Consider the following 19,950-nt stretch of genomic DNA (forward strand, 5'->3'; position numbering starts at 1 on the left):
CCTCAAGGAGCAGGCGGGGTGAAGGGACACAGTCCTGTCCTCCGGGAGGAAAACCCGGGAAACTCCTCCGAGTGAGAGATGAGATGAGGGAGCATGGGACGTGTCAGCAGACCTCTCTCTGGCAAGCCTATACTTGTAGGAGGCACTCGTGCCCAGGAGGCTCTTCTCCAGACGCTGGTCCCCCTTCTCACCCACTGTCCCTACCTCCCCTGAGAACACACCTGTTCTCGGTCTGCCCCCCTTTCCTCCTCTCTGTTCCTCCTCGTCCTGTGGCGTCTCTGTGAGCCAGATAAACTCAGCCCCAGGAACGCGCCCCCACGGGGGGACCCTGACTGTCCCGGGGACTCGTGGTCGGGACGGGGGGCTGAGCCCAGGGCGGCCTGGGTTCCCCGTGACCCCGTTCCGCCCCTGCATCTCCTCCCCCCGCGGCAGACTGCATCCTCTGCTGGGGTCCGTGCCTCACGGCCCGCACCCGGGTAGATGGAGCGTGTTCAGGAGAGAGGGATACTGGGGGGTGGATCTGGAAACCCCAGACCACAAAGAACCCCTAACGTGGTCCAGTTGCCCCCCAGATACTTTACTCTCAGACCCAGCTGGTGGCTGCCTGCCCTGACATGAGGCACTTTGTTTGCTGGTAAACGCTGCTGCACCAGCCTGGCCAGGGTCACTCTGGGGGCATCAATCCTCAGCAGAGAGGAGAAATTCCACCTGGCAGGTAATTAACAAAGCTGACAGGAAATCGCAATCAGCCTCTTTGAAGGTGAACTGCAGTTTGTAAAAGATCATCTGAACCTCATTTCCCAAAGCCCCACACGGCAGAGCTCTGAGCCGCCTCGCCTTGGTGCTGGACTTCTGAGAAATAAATCTTCCTCTGCTGCTGTCCATTCCTTACAGTTTAACTGGGACATGGGAGGAAGGGACGGAAGCTTTGCAGGGCTGGATCCTGAAATGCAGTGGTTCCCCAGGCACTGCTGAACGGAACTGGGGAGGCGCTGATGGGCTCGGAGCTCCGGGCTGGAGCGAGGCCACGCTGACCAGTGCCCCAGGCCAGTGTGGAGGCACGGGGCGAGGAGGGAAGGCCTTGTGTTCGGGGCAGTCGGGTGGAGGCGAGTACCTCATTGTCCCGTGTGAGGAGGGCCTTCTGCAGACTGTGATGTTCGTGTGAGTGCAGGGAATGCAGGGCTCGGGCCGTCAGGAAAGGCACTGATTTCAGATCTCCAGTACCCTGGGTCTAGGCTCTGGGCGGAGGGCTGGCGCTCTCACAGGTAAGCAGCGCCCCCCTCTCCTGGGCACAGTCCAGAGCCCCCTTCCATCCATGGTTATGGTTTCACGCCCCTCGCAGTACCCAGGAGACCAGGAGGCCTGGGCTCTGAGGCCAGCCATGGCTCTGCTCCGCCCTCCTGTGTCTGCGGAGCCAGGAGAGGGGCTTCACCTCTGCCCTTCCGCTGCAGCAGTCTCCTGGCATGTGGAGGGCGGAAACCTCCCCCTCTCTGCCCACTCCAGGGATGTGACGCTGAACACAACGAATCCTCATCATGCACCTACCTGGGAGAAATTGCCTGTTGTAGCCAGCAGGGAGGTTGCACGTTACAAAGGGCATGCGTCACAAGACCAAGTGTCTCTTCTCTGTGATGGCCTTGGGGCAGAGCCAGCTGTCAGCAGGGTTGTCACAGGTGCCTGGCTCTGAGCAGCGTGTGGGGCTGTGGCTCCCCATTCTGATGCTCTGACGCTGGGACATCCATCATCACCCGTCCTGTGGTTCCCTGAAAGAAGACACAGGGGTCTGGGCACCTCCCAGGCCAACCCCCCGATTCCCTAAGCCCTCACAGAAAAGCGAGGCGCTCAGCAGGGGTCAGACAGTTCCTCTCTGTCCCCCCGAAACCCCCCGCCTCAAGGGAGGCCTGCCCCCGGTCCCCTATACTTCTGACGGCCGTGCCTAGATGCTCCTTATCTCCGGGGCACGTGGGGTCTCCTTACTGCGGAATGTGACGGCAGACCTCCGGTGTTTGCACCATCCAGCCGATCTCTCTGAGTGGAGGAGCTGCTCCTTGTTTTTTTTTTTTTTAATTGAAGTGTAGTTTATTTACAGTGTTGTGTCGATTTCTGCTGTACAACATGATGATTCAGCTACAGACATATAAGTATTCTTTTTATAATATTCTTTTCCATCATGGTTGATCACAAGATTTTTAAAGTATTTTATTTATTCAGCTGTGCTGGGGCTAAGTTGCAGCATGTGGGGTCTTTTAGTTACCGCATGTGGAATCTCGTTTCTTGATCAGGGATCAAACCTGGGCCACGTGCATTGGGAGTGGGAATCTTACTACTCGACCACCAGGGAAGTCCTGTCCTTAATGATGAGAGCCACACCACTGGTCACACTTCTCTAAAAGTGGTCTCTTCTTCTGCATCTGCTCCCCAGAAACCGCACACAGCGTGAGAGCTGGGCCGGTGAGAGGCATAGTGCAGGACAGGATTCAGTCAGGTGTGAGCAATGAAGTCTCTGTAACAGAGGACCACTGTTGGGGGCGTGGGCAGCAAGGAGCCCCAGGAAGGTGTGATGGGGATGGGCCACAGCAAGAAGCCACCCCGACCACCCCCTGCCCAGGGCTGAGAGGGCCAGGGAGTGGGGAACTGGAGCTGTGGTCATGGAGGGATGCGGCCCCTGCCACAGGCACAGCAGTGAGGGGCCCCGGGTGTGTCCTCCCAGCTTCTCCTCCCCATGCAGGCCTTTTGTTGGTATCTCCCGCTGGATGAACCTGTTCTGAGGCTGTGACGGTGCCGGGTCTGAAGCAGACCTAGGACGGGACAGACGGAGGGCACCAGCACACAGCCACCCTCCAGGTGTGAGGCCCAGGGTCTCCACGCTGACATTTTGCCTCATGGTGCAGAGCAGAAGGGAGGATTTCAAACGCTGACCAGGTTAACATCCAGCATTAGGACAGCCAGCACCAGGTACCTCTTGGCACACTGCAGCTTTTATGAAGTTCCCTTGAGAACCATCACCAAACCTGATCAGACCCCACCTGAGGGCCACCCGCAAAGTACTCTTCAGGGTTGTTAAGGTCGTGAGGGAGAGCAGAGCTGCTCCAGATAAAGGAGACTAGGACTTGGGAACCACCCGCCATCCCTCCTGTGTGGACCCGGGTCTGGACTTCGTCCCTTTTACTCTAAAGGACATCAGTCAGCTAAGTGACAGAATCTGAGTAAGATCCATAGATTATGTACACATCACAATTCATTTTCCAGGTGTTGATAATTGTCCCAATCATGAAAGAAAAAAGATTCTTTTCTTATTTGAAAGAAATAATATGCTACAGTATCTTATGGTAAAAGGCACATCTCCAGCTTACTTTGAAACAGTTCAGAAAAAAGTGTGAGGTGTGAGTGTGGGTATGTGCTTGTAGAGAGGGAGGGAATGAATAAGCAAGAAAATAGGGGAAAGTGTAAAAATATTGGAAGGTTTTGTTAGACACTTAGGCATTCTTATCTTGTTCTATTCTGTCAACTTCTGAAAATGCGAAGTTATATTCTAAGAGAGAGAGAGAGAAGCCAGGCAGTGACCAAGGCTGGTGCAGACGAGACCCACTGGTTTGCATGTTGGGGACGGAGCCCGCAGGCTTCCACCCGGGCCCACTCTCTTCTGTGGCACCCAGCGCCTTCTCCTCTCATTAGAGAGCCCCTCAGAGGGGTTCTGTTCCATTCATTAGAATTTGTTCTGTTTTTATCTTTAATCATCTGGTCTCAGGGTTTCAGCATCGGAAGCTGCCCCGGTTCTTGCTGGAAGTGTAAGTTATCACTTAATTAGGAGGAACCCAAGTACATCAGAAAGCCACGCCCTGTTTGTGTAGAGGGCTTGGCAGGAACCACAGGATTTTATGTGAGAACATGAGTGATGAGCGTAACACTTACTCCAGCATTCATATTGGGTTGTTTTTCTCCTTCACAGTAGACCTGCTGATAACAATGGTGGCTTTCTGGGAAATGGCAATAGTTTGCCTATTTCCCCAGTGCCCCAGCCCATCCCCGAGCAGTTGTTTGAAAAGACTGTAATTACATGCACGGTCCACACATACTTCTCGGATGTCTTAGAGAAAACCAATAACTGCGATGGTTTCAGTGTGGGAGACTCACAAATATACATATCACGACTTCAAAGAAGTTTAGAGTAGGATACAAGCTTTTAAAAATTCTGTTCCTGACTAGGGTGATTGGTTTGTTTTGATGGTGATTACTTTTTGTTTGGTGTGTTCAGTCTGTTTGGGAAATGCCCATGTCTTTCAGCCTACCATCTACGTCAGCTCAAATGTTACTGCAAGACTCAGGAGAAATGAGCAAATTCTAGGATGTCACTGCATAGGGTTTAAAAAAGGACACTCAGGTACTAGTTGTCAACATGATTGGCTTTAAGATTTAGACCACCAGGCAAGTACTACTAGCTGAAGTGCCTTTTTTTTTTTTTAACACCCCCAGAATTTCAGGGTGTCATTAATTCAACAAGTGTGTCTTAGGTACATCCTGTGTACCCAGTATGAGGAGAAGCAAAGTCAAACAAGACTCCATTCTGGCTCAACAGCGCTCATAGGCAAACTTCACAGCTAATGTAAATATAAGACTGGATGTTGGTAGGTGTAAGTTTCTATAAAGCTAGAACTTATTCCAAGAACTGTATTTTAAGAAAACGTTTCAGGACACTCACTGGGCAGGTGGTATGGATGGGGGTACATTCAAAGCCCAAAGCACTAAAATCTCTGAGTCAACAGTGCTCATTCACATATACTTCATTCTCATGACAACTTATTTCTGCAAAGAAATATCATTTTGTTAAGTTGCAGTTGAGTGCCAAAAACACATTTTTGACTGTACATCTGGTTTGATATCACAAACTGAACAGCAGAACAAGAATAAATCCAATGAATGTTCTACTTGCTAACATAACTACCTCATACCACCTTCGAGCTTACTGAAAATAATAATGCTGCAAGACTCTGACTGTAATTTCAAAAGAAGGGTGCCAGGCATGTTTGTGACCACAGCCCCACCAGCATCATCAGAATAAGTCCATAGGTTCCCAGTTCAGTTCAGTTCAGTCGCTCAGTCGTGTCCAACTCTTTGCTACTCCATGGTCTGCAGCACGCCAGGACTCCCTGTCCATCATCAACTGCAAGAGTTTGCTCAGACTCATGTCCATCGAGTCAGTGATGCCATTCAACCATCTCATCCTCCGTCATCCCCTTCTCCTCCTGCCTTCAATCTTTCCCAGCATCGGGGTCTTTTCCAATGAGTCAGTTCTTTGCATCAGGTGGCCAAAGTATTGGAGCTTCAGCTTCAGTATCAGTCCTTCCAATGAATATTCAGGACTGATTTCCTTTAAGATTGACTGGTTTGATCTCCTTGCAGTCCAAGTCCAATAGGTTCCCAAGGTGAGCACTCTAAAGAATAGCACTTATTTGGATGGATAGAGAGTTCTGGTGTCATTTTTTAAGATAACAGCTTCACTGGGAATGAAAGCTGGTGCAGCCACTGTGAGAACACTATGGAGGTGCCTCAGAGAATTAAAAGTAGAGTTGCCATATGATCCAGCAACCCCACGTCTGGACGTATATACAGAGAAAACTATAGTTCAAAACGATACATGTAGCCCTGTGTTCACTCCAGCACTATCTGCAGCAGCTAGGACATGGAAACAACCTCAGTATCCATCAGCAGATGAACGGATAAAGCTGTGGTGCATACATGCAATGGACTATTACTCAGCCATAAAAAAGAATGAAATAATGTCATTTTCAGGAACATGGATGAACCTAGAGATTGTCATACTAAGTGAAGTAAGTCAGAAAGAGATATCATACCATATTTTGTTGTTGTTGTTCAGTCACTAAGTCATGTCCGACTCTTTGCAACCCCATGGACTGCAGCACACCAGGCCTCCCCGTCCCCCACTACCTCCCAGAGTTTGCCCAAGTTCAAGTCCATTGAATCGTTGATGCCATACAACCATCTCATCCTCTTTTGCCCTCATACCATATGATATCTCTTACATGTGGGATCTAAAATATGATACAAATAAACTTATCTACAAAACAGAGACAGACTTAGAGAAAAGACTTGTGGTTGCTAAGGGGGAGGGGGTGGAGGAGGGAAGTATTATGAGTTTGGGCTTAGCAAGAGCAAACTATTTATAGGACGGATGACAAGATTCTACTGTAAGGCAGTATATTCAGTATCTAGGGATAAACCATAATGGAAAAGAATCTAAAGAAGAAGGCATGTATTTATATTATAATTGAATCATTTTGCTGTACAGCAGAAATTAGCACATCATTGTAAATCGGCTGTACTTCAATTTAAAAAATGTAAAATAACAGCCTCATAACTTTTTAATGTCCGTTTGTACTTGAGTTCGAAGGCCCATAGCAGTAGAATGCAATTAAATATTACTATGCAATAATTTGATGAAGTTAATAAATATTATTAATTCATTGAAATAATGCTGTAGGAAATAGTTTACAAGGTGATTAAATGCTTGTGATAAGAGTGTCGTATGGTGAAGAGGATCCAAGATGATCCCAATGTTTCCTGCCTCCCAGGAAAGGGGTGAGTCATTCACGCCTTGTGGGGCTGTCCCCACACTGTCTAGAGCGAGCCTTATGGGCAATAGAATACAAGTGATGGTGCGTCACTCCCAAGATGGGGTCGTAAAAGACTGCAGCTGTCTTGGCCTCCCTCCCTCCTCTGTCTCTCCGTCTCTCAGCCTCTCTCCTGCCATCAACTCCTTGCGGGAGGCCGAGTTTCCTGCAGCGCAGCGTGAGCAGTTCTGAGCCTCTGTGGGCAGTCTCCCTGGTGAGGGGCTGACATCTCCAGCAGTGGCTCTGGGAAAGAGGTCAGTAGGCTGCAGCTTGGCTACAGCCCGAGAACCGTGGTCCAGACCCATCATCCCAGAGTCTTGACCCAGACACCATGTGAGACGGGGAGTGCTTCTTGTTTTAAACAGTCAAGTTTCAGGGTTACTTGTTAACATATCAGCAAACAATGAATACTGCCAAATGAAAACAAAAAACGTATAATTTAGGAAATGAGCCAAAATATTAATTGCCGTGATCACCAACTGATTTGTGGTTATGAGTAATTTTCATTTTTTATTAGACTTTTTATATCTTCTCTTGATTTTCAGTGTTTATTATATATGATTTTTTTAAATACAGGAAAGAAACCAAAAAGGTAGTGGTTTTTAATTTGTATTTTGTTTTAATACAAAGCACAATTTTAAATGGATTTTCTTCCTTCTCACTACCCTGAGTGGGCCACAGGATTGCAGGGATGGTGATTAGAAAGGTGGATGGCAGTTCCAAACAATGTAATGTGCCAGGAGTTTGAATCAAGTGCCAAACCAAGATCAACAACCCAGATGACTCTGGCCAGTAAAGGTACATGCTACCGCACTAGTCAGTACTTTGCAAAAGCCTTCTCATTTTGGCAGAATTTCATACTGAGAGAAAAGCTGCAGAAATAACACAAAAATCTGTGTACCATCATTCCAAGATACCAGCATTCTCTAATCATGAACATTTTACCACATTTGCTTTATCAGTATCTATAGGTAGGTGATAGATAAAGGAAGGTAGACAGTTAGATATAATAGGTAGGCAGGTAGGTGATAGTGTGTGTATCTCCTCTTTATAGCACTTATCACTGTTGTAACATTTTATTTACTTGTTTAATTATTTGATTCATATTTTTTTTGGCTGCACTGGGTCTTCGTTGTGGCTCATGGGCTCTTGTTGCTGACAGTGAGCTTTCTCTAGGTGTGGTACACGGGCTTCTCGTTGTTGCAGAGCATGGGCTCTGGAGCACGCAGTCTTCAGTACTGGTTGTGAGTGGGCTCAGTAGTTGCGGCATGGGCTTAGCTCCCCACGGCATGTGTGATCTTTGTTACCAAATCAGGGGTCAAACTCACGTCCCCTGCATTGGCAGACAGATTCTTATCCAATGGACCACCAGGGAAGTCTCAATTGTTTGATTAATTTTTGTCTTTCCAAATAGAATATAATTCCCATGATTTTTATTTGCCATTTTATCCTGGTAGTTAACACTGGCTCATAGAAATGTTCCACATTTGTTTTATGAATGAATAAATGAGAGGAATGAGAGATGAGATAAACCAGTCCTCAAATCTTAATTCTAAAAAAGTTATATGTATTTTATTTGAGTCCATCAGCTGTGTTTTATTTGAAGGCAGTAAGATTCAAATGGAAAGGCAAAAGTAGAGTCCAAAAGCTGTTCAGGGGCCATAAGAAATAGGTCAGAGAGTTGGGCCCAGATCAAGTAACAGATGAAGCAACAGTGCCCATTGGAGCAGGTTACTTAAAATCTGCATGTAAGTCAGAATGGGCTAGATTCTGCTGCACTGACAGCCCCCAGACTCAACGTCTCAGACAAGAAGCACTTATTTCCAGTTCCCAGTTCCTGATCAATGCACGATTCTTGGCTCTGAACTAGACCCCACACACCACCCTCCCCCCAGGCCTTCAGCACCTGTGATTAGAAACACTGCTGGTAATCACGTCAGAAGGAGGGGAAGCTCTGGGGGTCTCGCCTCACTGATAAAATGGGCTGGCTGGACCATGGCATGTGTCATTGTCATTTCTGCTCTCACTCATTGTCCACAAGGGGTCACAGGGGCCAACACCATCACCGTGTGTGTGTGTGTGCGTGTGTGTGCGCCCAGTCATGTTTGACTCTTTGTGAGCCCATGGACTGTGGCCTGATAGGCTCCTGTGTCCGTGGATGTCCCAGGCAAGAATACTGGAGTGGGTTGCCGCTCCAGATCTCCAGGAGATCTGCCCGACCCAGGGATTGAATCTGTGTCACTTGCATCTCCTGCACTGACAGGCAGATTCTCTACCATTAGTGCCACCTAGGAAGTCCCGACACCATCTCCAGCACCCCGGCAAATATGATTCTCCCTCAGGCCCAGAGCACAAGAACTGGGGGGACGGGGTGAACAACACTAATGATTGTGATGCAGCTCTGACATTCCCTGACCAGCAGTCTCTGCAACAAATTGGCTTTGTTGAGCAGACTTTTAACAAATGATGAGAATTTTACAGAAACTCAGCATAAAGTTTATATTTATAAACTTTATATAAAGTTTATTTATATAAACTTTGTTTATTTATAAACTTTATATTTATAAATATTGCTTGCTGCTGCTGCTGCTGCTAAGTCACTTCAGTCGTGTCCGACTCTGTGTGACCCCATAGACGGCCGCGCATCAGGCTCCCCCATCCCTGGGATTCTTCAGGCAAGAACACTGGAGTGGGTTGCCATTTCCTTCTTCAATGCATGAAAGTGAAAACTGAAAGTGAAGTCGCTCAGTCCTGTCTGACTCTTAGCGACCCCATGGACTGTAGCCTACCAGGTTCCTCCGTCCATGGGATTTTCCAGGCAAGAGTACTGGAGTGGGGTGCCATTGCCTCCTCCAATAAACATTGCTTATATTTATCCAAAAGCAAAAGTTTTCCTCTCTTCCTTTGATTTCTTCAGAGAGATCCCTAATCATTCCAGAAAGAGTTTAATAGCAAAAAAAGTAAAGCATAGCTAATAGTTTGTTGAATTATTTTCAGTGTTTGTTTATATTCACCCATGCACGTGTTCAGCATTGACACCACACCTGCTGTGTGCCAATAGAACAACTCATTCTCATCACAAAACATGAGTCATAGCAACCTGTCATTTCGACTGTGGTCCTTGAAACAAAATCAAGTTGTGGTAAAGCAAGCACATCAATGTGGGAGTCCAGGTTTCTAGTCTTAACTGCATGCTCCAGATAAACAGCTGAAGAAAATGGCCTAAATATTACTCCTAGGTTTCTGTGGGTAACTTCTGTTGCCAAAGTCTTGTTATGTTGGTCAAACTGAGTCATATTAAACTAAATCTCTAACAAAAAACAGATCCATTTACAATATAATCTTGCTATCGGTTGAGTCATATCTGAAGAAACAACAAAAGCAACATTCAGTACTCTTTGACAGTGACTAGGCAGTAAACAGAAGTAAGAACTGGATCATATTTCATATCAGTTAAATGATGTGAAACGGAGGTCTGGAGTTACCAAATACTCCAGAAAGTTTTGTGAATTGTAGTAAATCAGCTAAACAATTCAGCTTTCCTCCTTGGCAGAATTCCATCAACTTCACACTGGGTGCGTGAATTTGTCCTCTTGCAAGTATGTGAGAGCATGTGTGTGTGTGCATGTGTGCTCACACGTGTGTGTGTGGTTACTTTGCTTCTCACCAAGGCTTCGAGGTAGACCAGAAAGATGGAGCCTGGAAAATTAAATAGAGAAAGGAGAATTGATCACATGGAAATCCTGGATAGACCAAAAGCAGCTTCTGCTGTTTCATATTTTTCTCCATTCATTCAACACCTCTGACATGCCAGGCATTGTTGAGTCAAAGACACACAATGAATGCACCAGGAAAGGTCTCTGCCCTCCTGGAGTTTATGTGCTGGTGAAAAGGGGAAAGTAGGCAGCACAGTATAAATAAATATGAGGATATCAGAGCATGACCTAAACTGAAGAAAACACAACAGGATCAAGAATGTGATCAGGATTGACTGTAGTTAACAGGACACAAGGTAGCAGATTAGAAAGACTCTAGTCTCACCTCCTACAATCTCTCCTCCTCCAACAAAACCACGGTTGCGCATTGAACAACCCTCTATGAGAACAACTTGAAGACAACAGAACGGCTCTTCTACAACCAGGGGTGTAAAGAAAAACCACACCGAGAAGAGTAGGAGAGGCAGAGAGCCATGCCCTGACTCCGTACCTGCAGGAGGGGACATCACAACTTGGATTCCTCTGTAAAGAGAGGGCTTGGAGCCCCACGTTGGGCATCCCAGCCCTGGAGCCCTGCACGGGGAAGATTAACCTGCATAACAGGCTTTGAAAATAAAATATGGATCACTTAAACACCTACATTAAGCATAATGAAATCCAGCTATATCATTTACAGGATATGCCTTAATCAATTCAGAGAGACATTTTAACATTCAGGAATAGATTAAAATTTAGGTGATACCTGAATGATCTATTGTTTTTCCCTACTTTCTTCTATTTAAGTCTGAATTTGGCAATAAGGAGTTCATGATCCGAGCCACAGTCAGCTCCTGGTCTTATTTTTGCTGACTGTATAGAGCGTCTCCATCTTTGGCTGCAAAGAATATAATCAATCTGATTTCAGTATTGAGCATCTGGTGATGTTCATGTGTAGAGTCCTCTTGTGTTGTTGGAAGAGGGTGTTTGCTACGACCAGTGCGTTCTCTTGGCAAAACTCTATTAGCCTTTGCCCTGCTTCATTCCGTACTCTAAGGGCAAATTTTCCTGTTACTCCAGGTATCTCTTGACTTCCTACTTTTGTATTCCAGTCCCCTGTGATGAAAAGGACATCTTTTGGGGGTGATAGTTCTAGAAAGCCTTGTAGGTCTTCATAGGACCATCCAACTTCAGCTTCTTCAGCATTACTGGTTGGGGCATAGACTTAGATTACTGTGATGTTGAATGGTTTGCCTTGGAAATGAACAAAGATCATTCTGTCATTTTTGAGATTTCACCCAAGTACTGCATTTCAGACTCTTGTTGACTATGAGGGCTACTTCATTTCTTCTAAGCGATTCTTGCCCACAGGAGTAGATATAATGGTCATCTGAGTTAAATTCACCCGTTCCAGTCCATTTTAGTTCACTGATTCCTGAAATGTTGATGTTCACTCTTGACATCCTGGTATGTGAAGTCAAGTGGGTCTTAGGGAACATCACTACAAACAAAGCTAGTGGAGGTGATGGAATCCCAGTTGAGCTATTTCAGATCCTAAAAAAGATGATGCTGTTAAAGTGCTGCACTCAATATGCCAGCAGATTTGGAAAACTTAGCAGTGGCTGCAGGACTGGAAAAAGTCAGTTTTCCTTCCAATCCCAAAGAAAGGCAGTGCCAAAGAATGTTCAAACTACTGCACAATTGCACTCATCTTACACACTAGCAAAATAATGCTCAAAATTCTCCAAGCCAGGCTTTATGTACATGAACCAAGAATTTCCAGATGTTCAAGTTGGATTTAGGAAAGGCAGAGGAACGAGTGATCAAATTGCCAACATCTGCTGGACCATCAAAAAAGCAAGAGAGTTCCAGAAAAACATCTGCTTTATTGACCATGCCAAAGTCTTTGACTGTGTGGATCACAACAAACTGTGGAAAATTTTTCAAGAGATGGGAATACCAGACCACCTGACCTGCCTCTTGAGAAACCTGTATGCAGGTAAGAACTGGACATGGAACAACAGACTGGTTCCAAATTGGGAAAGGAGTACGTCAAGGCTGTATATTGTCACCCTGCTTATTTAACTTATATGCAGAGTACAGCATACGAAATGCCAGGCTGAATGAAGCACAAGCTGGAATCAAGATTGCTGGAAGAAATAGCAATAACTTCAGATACACAGATGACACCACCCTTATGGCAGAGAGTGAAGAGGAACTAAAGAGCCTCTTGATGAAAGTAAAGGAGGAGAGTGAAAAATTGGCTTAAAACTCAACATTCAGAAAACTAAGATCATGGCATCTGGGCCCATCACTTCATGGCAGATAGATGAGGAAACAATGGAAACAGTGACAGACTTTATTTTGGGGGGCTCCAAAGTCAGTGCAGATGGTGACTGCAGCCATGAAATTAAAAGACTCTTGCTCCTTGGAAGAAAAGCTATGACCAACTTAGACAACATATTAAAAAGCAGAGATATTACTTGGCCAACAAAAGTCCGTCTAGTCAAAGCTTTGGTTTTTCCAGTAGTTGTGTATGGATGTGAGAGTTAGACCATAAAGAAAGCTGAGTGCCGAAGAACTGATCCTTTTGAACTGTGGTATTAGAGAAGACTCTTGAGAGTCCCTTGGACTGCAAGGAGATCCAACCAATCCATCCTAAAGGAAATCAGTCCTGAATATTCATTGGAAGGACTGATGTTGAAGCTGAAACGCCAATACTTTGGCCCCCTGGATGCTAAGAACTGACTCATTGGAAAAGACCTAATGCTGGGAAAGATTGAAGGCAGGAGAAGAAGGGGATGACAGAGGATGAGATGATTGGATGGCATCGCTGACTCGATGGACATGAGTTTGAGTAAGCTCCGGGAGCTGGTGATGGACAGGGAAGCCTGGCATGCTGCGGTCCATGGGGTCGCAAAGAGTCGGACACAACTGAGTGACTCAACTGAACTGAATAGATTAAAATATATCAAACTGATGTGAAAAGAAAGAAAGCAGAAGTGATTTTATCAATATTGAAGTGGACATCAAGAAAAAATTAATTGGATTAGAGGTTGGTTATTGATAAAAGAGTTTGCAACCCACGAAGTAGCATAAACACATTTGTACCAAGTGACCATTACATTGAATTAAAAAGCTGGTGGATTGCTAAATGTGACATATCTACTATCGTATTTAGAGATTTTTACACACCTCTTTCAGAATTTGAATGAGCAGTCAGAAAGCCAAACACACAAATAAGTAAATAGACACTATGATCAATTTAGCTCTTATTTTTTACCTCAAACTGTGTAAGTTTTCATCATTTTCACTAGCGGTTTTTCCAATTAGTTATGTAATTTTATAAATATTAACTTTATATTAAGTCCCAAAGATAATCACAAAATTAGAAAAATAATGTCAAACCATGATTAAATGAAGTAGAAATAAACATAATAGGATCATAAAGCTCTAGAAAATGTAGATATTAAAATGTATTATAAATTTAGAGAATGTAAAAATATTTGGTATTGGCAATGACAAGACAGATCAGTAGAACAGACCAGAAAGTCAAGACACAGATCAAAATAAAAACGGGGATAAAAAGCAGTTATTTGAAATCAGTTGTGGTTAAAAGAGTCATTAAATTATAGTTACAGTTTGTTATAGCCATCTTGAGGGAATAATTGGATTCCTTTCTCATCCTTTACTTCACAATAAATTCCACACAGACCATAAATTCAAACATCAAAAAATGAAATGATAAAAGAAGAAAAATATGGGAATTTTAAAAATAATGAGAATAAAGAAGGCCTTCCTAAGCAAATAAATTGATATATTGATAAAATTGATTTAAAATTATACATTTCTGTATAAGAAAAATAGTAAATCAAACTAAAATTTAAAACTGGGGGAAATATTTGTAACACTTGTAGTGAGAAGGAGTTAATTTCATTAACATGTGAAAAACTCTTAAAAATCTGTGACTGTGATGACCAAACTAACAAAAGTTGTTAGATTAAGGATGAAGTCAGCTCACAAAAATAAATAAATGCTATCGCAAAAGTGCTCAAATCACTTACAGTGACAAACCAAAAAGAGTAAAATTTAAAATAGACCCATGGAACAGAGAGTCCTTAATAATTCTGACCTTCTAAAACACAAAGACCCTGATGCTGGGAAAGATAGAAGGCAGGAGGAGAAGCGGAAAACAAAAGATGAGATGGTTGGATGGCATCACTGACTGAATGGACCTGAGATTGAGCAAACTCTGAGAGTTGGTGATGGACAGGGAGGCCTGGCGTGCTTCAGTCCACGGAGTCACCAAGAGTTGGACACAGCTGACAACTGAACAACAACGAAAACACAAATTCTTAGATTTTGTGGGTTTTTTTTTTTTTTTTTGCAATTTTCCGATTCTCTTTCTGATCGCAATACCAAAATCTGACAGATGGCTCGAGAAACAGTAAAAGCACACACCAATCTTACGTACAAGTATAAGAATACTAACAAAGTGAGAAGTACACTTTTAAGAACACACTAACACCAATTAGGATTCATTTCAGAGATGCAGTAATGGTTTAATGTTAGGAAATCACAAAGTTCATGATGAAAGTCACAATATACACTGAAAAGAGATTTGATATGATTTTATATTCATTACTAACTTAAAAAAAATCTTAGTAAATTGAGAGTGAAGAGTGCCTTATCTTTGTAAATGGAGCAGATGTCATAAAAAATAGTGAGACATCAAAGGAATTTTTGTCCAAAGCTGAAACAAAACAAGGAGGTTTTCTGTCACCCTCTGCCTGATAATTCCAATGTCTGGAGTCTGTTAGTTTGTTTCTGTTGTTGGTTATTTCTGTTGGTTCTTGTTCATGGAGTCTGATCGCTTGAGGATCTTTTCTTGATTGTATGCTGACTATGCTATTTGAAAAACTATTTGGGGACTTGCCCGGCAATCATATGGTTAAGACTCTGCCTTCCAGTGTGGAAGGCATGGGTTCCATCCCTGGTCAGGAAACTAAGATTCCCACATGCCATGCAGTATGGTCAAAAAAAAAAAAAGAAGTATTTGTAGAAATGATGTGATGTTCCCTCAAAGAGAATGTCTGAGGAGTTGCTTTTACTGAGCACTCAGGGCACCAGCAGGCTGAGTCACCTCAACCCTCGTCGGTCAGGGCTTCGAATCTTGCTGGCCCCAGAGACTGCCAGTGTCTGGGTCCCAGGCCATGCCAGGACAGGATGCTCCTGGCTTCTCTTTAACAGGCCAGTGTCTGGGAGAGCTAGGCCCAGGGGAGGCTGGTTTGTAAGGCACCCACCTTGGGCAGGGTGTGGATCACTTCGTCTGCCCTAGGGGCCTGAGAACACAGCTCTGTCTGTCTCTCCCTGACCCCCAGTTGCTCCCAGAGCAAACGCAGACCAAACGGCTGGCTCAGGCTCTGATTCTTCTCTAATACCACGCTGTCTTCAGAGCAATTTGAAGGTTTTAGGAAAATGTTTTTACATTTTGCACAGAGTTGTGGGCTGAGGGTGGGAATCTCCAGAAAGAGGATCAGTCTGATGACATAGCTAAAACTCCTAGAAGCAGAGGTCGTGTGTATGTGTGTGTGTGTGTGTGTGTGTCTTATTCTGTGGTCAGAACTTTTTTTGAATGAAAGTCCTTATAGCTCATGCATGCGTGCTTAGTTGCTACAGTCGTGTCTTACTCTCTGTGACTCCACAGACTGCAGCCCACCATGCTTCTCTATCCATGGGGATTCTGCAGGCAAGAATACTGGAGTGGATTGCCACCCTCTCCTCCAGGGGATCTTCCTGACACAGGGATTGAATATACAACTCTTATGTCTCCTGCATTGGCAAGCGGGTTCTTTACCATTAGCGCCACCTGGGAAGCCCCTGAACAGCCCCCACCTCTGGGAACCACAAATCCATCCCCTTTTCTGTGAGTTTGGGTGTGTTGTCATTTGTTTTTTAGATTCCATGTATAAGTGAGTTCATACAGTGTTTGTCTCTCTGACTTTTTCACTTTGCTTCCTGCCCTCAAGGTCCATAGAAGCAGAAGTCTTATCATCCTTTAGGATTTTTCTGGAAGTTCTGACAATTGAAATAAGCAAAAGATTGTAGAAAATGAAAATGTTGTTCTGTTAAATGTAATAAAAACACAGAGGTACAAGATACAAGAAAAGTATTTTTAAAATCACTTGGTTTGCTGTTGAAAATCAATTAACAGAAAATAGGATGAGAACCCTGGAACAGGAAATCACTAATATAAGTGTTACGGTGTTCTTTTATGTGTCAGCTTGGCTAAATTAATGTCCCCAATATTGAAGCAAATACTATTTATAATTTAGGTGTTACTTGGAAGGTATTTTGTAAACATGACTAAAATCTGTATTCAGTTGACTTTTAAGTAAGGGAGATTTTTTTAGGTAGTCTGGGCGGGCCTCATTTAATCTGTGTAAGGCCTTGAAAGTGGCACAGAGGCTTCCCAGGAGGAGGAGGACAAGTCCCACCTGTGTTCCGGCGGTGGATGGCCATCTCATGCCCGAGGTCTTCTGCCTGCCCTCCCTAATGGCCTTATAGATTTGGACTGGCTTCCCAAATCCCATTAACCAATTTTTACAACAGATTTTTTAACACGCACCTCCTACTGGCTCTGCTTCTCTGATTGGACCCTGACTAATTTAATAGGTGATAAACGTAACAAGAACTTGTGTGGGGTCTTTCTGAAGAAAAATGGCAAGTGTGGCTAAAGGACATAAAAGTAGATAAAAGACTTCATAGATTTCTGCCCTGAAAGTTCAAAATACTCCAAAAAATGAATGCAATTAAAATCCTAGCAAAACTTTTTTTTTTTTTTGAAAACCTCACAAGTGTCTGCTAAATAAGAAAGAATCAGGGTGGTGGGGGAGAAGTTCTCCTATCAAATAGTAAAGCTACAATAACTTTAGAAGTGTGAATTTACCAGAGGAAGAAGCAAAGAGATGGAAAAAGCAGGATAAGGAGCTCAGAAACAGATGTGTGTGTGAGTGGAGATGTCGTGCACAGACAGTGTGACAGTGGAATCAGTCTAAAGAAGAGGGGGCACACCAGTTAGAGGAGCAGAGAGAAGAGACGCCTCCCTGACAGCCACTGAATTTTCTCAGATGCAATTTGTTTTTATTTTAAAATATTTTATTTTTTATTAATCTTCACTGGAGCATGGTTGCCTTACAATGTTGTGTTGGTTTCCTCTGTACGGCAAAGTGAATCATCTCATCTGTATGTATACATATGTCCCCCCCTTTTTAAAGATTTTCTTCCCACTAGGTCATCACAGAGCGCTGACCAGAGTTCCCTGTGCTATGCGGCAGGTTCCCGTCAGTTACCTGTTTCATCCACAACAGTGTATATATGTTAGTCCCAATCTCCATCTGTCCCACTCTGCCTTTCTCCCTTTGCTAACCGTAAGTTTGTTCTCGAAATCTGTTGACTATTTCTGCTTTGCATATAAATTCATTTAAAACATTTTTCTAGATCCACATATAAGCAATATTATTCAGTATTTTTCTCTTTTTGACTTCATTCACTTTGAGAGGGAATTTAAATCTGACCGTATGTGATCACTCCTTTCGAGTTATTTTTTATGGCAAGAATAAAGGTCACTGTGGTCAGTATATGCTTCTATCAGTTAGCACATGGGTCTCTCTAACGTCAATTTTGGAGTACGTAAAACCGGGAAAACAGGACTAGACAGAGTAAAACAGCAGAACTCTAACAACCAAAGGAATCTACTGTTCGCCTCTGGCAGCAAAAGATCTGTGAGCAATGGCGGGCAATTGGCAGAAATCAGCCGAACGCACACAGGCCAGCCAATCTTGCGCTCCCCAAGACTGACAGTCCGCGGGTTTCCGCAGTCTCCTGACGCTATCTTCCTCTCGTGGGCAGGAGGGGACGGCAGTCCCTGCTCACAGGTTGAGTCTGTGTCAAATGCTTTCTGAAGGCCGTTCTCACTGATTCCAGAACTGTTTACAGTTGTGTGGTGTTTTCACCCTTCAGCCTGGCGCCATCAAGGGCGGTCAGAGAGAGCAGGGCTGTGGGTGACTTGCCGTGGCCCGGGACTGCTCACTCCACAGGGCTCAGGCTTTCTGCATAACCGGCAAGATACCAGAGTCAACCGCTGTAACAAAAGGTGTCCTGTTGGCCTGTTTTTATAAGTCCAACTGTTCCTGTGTTGACACTGTCAGTTCTAATTGGCAGTTAGCTGCCCCTTTAGTTATATAATATGTATCTGAGTAACTTTTTATAAGTTGACTTTCTGGAAAAACAGCTTTATTTAGATAGAAATTCACATAGCATACAATTTAGCTACCTAAAGTGTAAAATTCTGTCTTTTAGCATATTTACAGGGTTATTTAATCATCACCAAAATTGAATTTTAGAGCACTTTTATCTCCCTTAAAAGAAGTTCAATACCCATTGCGTCCACTCCCCATCCTACTTTCTCCCCATCGGCCATCACTCATCCACTATCTGCTTCTATGAATTCACCTCTTTTGGACATTTCATACAAATGGCACCGTATGACACATGGTCTGCTATTGCTAGCTTTTTTCACTTCACAGCATATTTTCCAGGCTTACCCTTGTAGCGTTTCTTGGCACTTCATCCTACTGCCTAATATTCCACTGGAGGAGTAGTGCACAGGTGACCCACCTGTGTGTGGACATCCGACTGAGGGGCAACCGGCTGCTCCAACTCTATGCCATGAGCAACGTTACTATTGACATTCTAGGTGGACGCACGTTTCATTGCTCTCGAGTTGATGCCCAGGAGTACAACTGCTGAGTCACAGGGAAACTCTTAACTTTTTGAAGAACTGCCAAATTATTTTCCAAAGTACAAGCTGGCTTTGACACAACCTGTACCTACTTCCCTTCTCTTTCAGACTAATTTTTTTATATGAATGTGTACATTTCCAGGCATCGTACTGCTGTTACACGTATACAAACACTTTGCAGAGTTGTCACCTCAGTCCTGTTTTGAATATACTATGGTAAAGTTGGCCGTTACTCTCAGTCAAATGAATTTCTAGAGGACTACTTCACTTTTCTGGGACTGCACAACATTAATGCAGCTTAAAATTTTAAAATCTGAATTTATTTTTACTTATTTGCCTTTTGAGTAGGTACTAGAATCCCACGGTTCACAATGCCGGGGTCCAGTAAGACAGCTGGAGTATGTCTCACCCACTTTCCATCTCTGGGGGAAGCAGGACTGCTGTCTACTTCTTAGGTAGTCTTCCAAGGCATCTTAACACAATTTTACTTTGAAAAAGCTAAAGAACAACAACCAAAGTATGTGGAACTCTAGGATTTTGCTCCAAACCCGGTTATTCTGGGTAATAAGAGTCAGAACAGCATAACCTCAGTGGTGGCTTATTTCAGAGTTGAATAGCAATAAAGAGCTGGAGTTTAATGATTGCCTTACACAGCTCAAGGAAAGTCTTGCCCCAGGAGCCAACCCTTGATCTGGTTATTATTTCACTTTGTCTACATTCCAGAGACTACACCACTCACTTTATCTCTAACTCCCCCTCTGCCTCAAGTGCTTCGCCCTGTGGAGACCATCCTTGGAGACCTCCAGGCCGCCTCCTCCCTGACCTG

General features: G+C 44.2%; 1 protein-coding gene across 2 annotated transcripts in view; it reads right to left on the reverse strand.

The window, feature by feature from the left end:
• Positions 1-1,606: 1,606 nt before the first annotated feature.
• The window catches only part of MFAP3L (microfibril associated protein 3 like), a 116,557-nt gene continuing 98,213 nt past the window's right edge, over positions 1,607-19,950 (reverse strand). The window contains exon 6 of one of the 2 annotated variants that reach the window (XR_006338564.1): positions 1,607-1,763. The gene's annotated coding sequence lies outside the window, so the exon portion shown is untranslated. Of the gene's footprint in view, positions 1,764-9,378; positions 10,329-19,950 lie in introns of those variants that run through there. The other variant, XR_006338562.1, reaches the window with a different exon arrangement.

Source organism: Cervus elaphus, chromosome 29 (genome assembly GCF_910594005.1).
Source record: "Cervus elaphus chromosome 29, mCerEla1.1, whole genome shotgun sequence".
Classification (NCBI taxonomy): domain Eukaryota; kingdom Metazoa; phylum Chordata; class Mammalia; order Artiodactyla; family Cervidae; genus Cervus; species Cervus elaphus.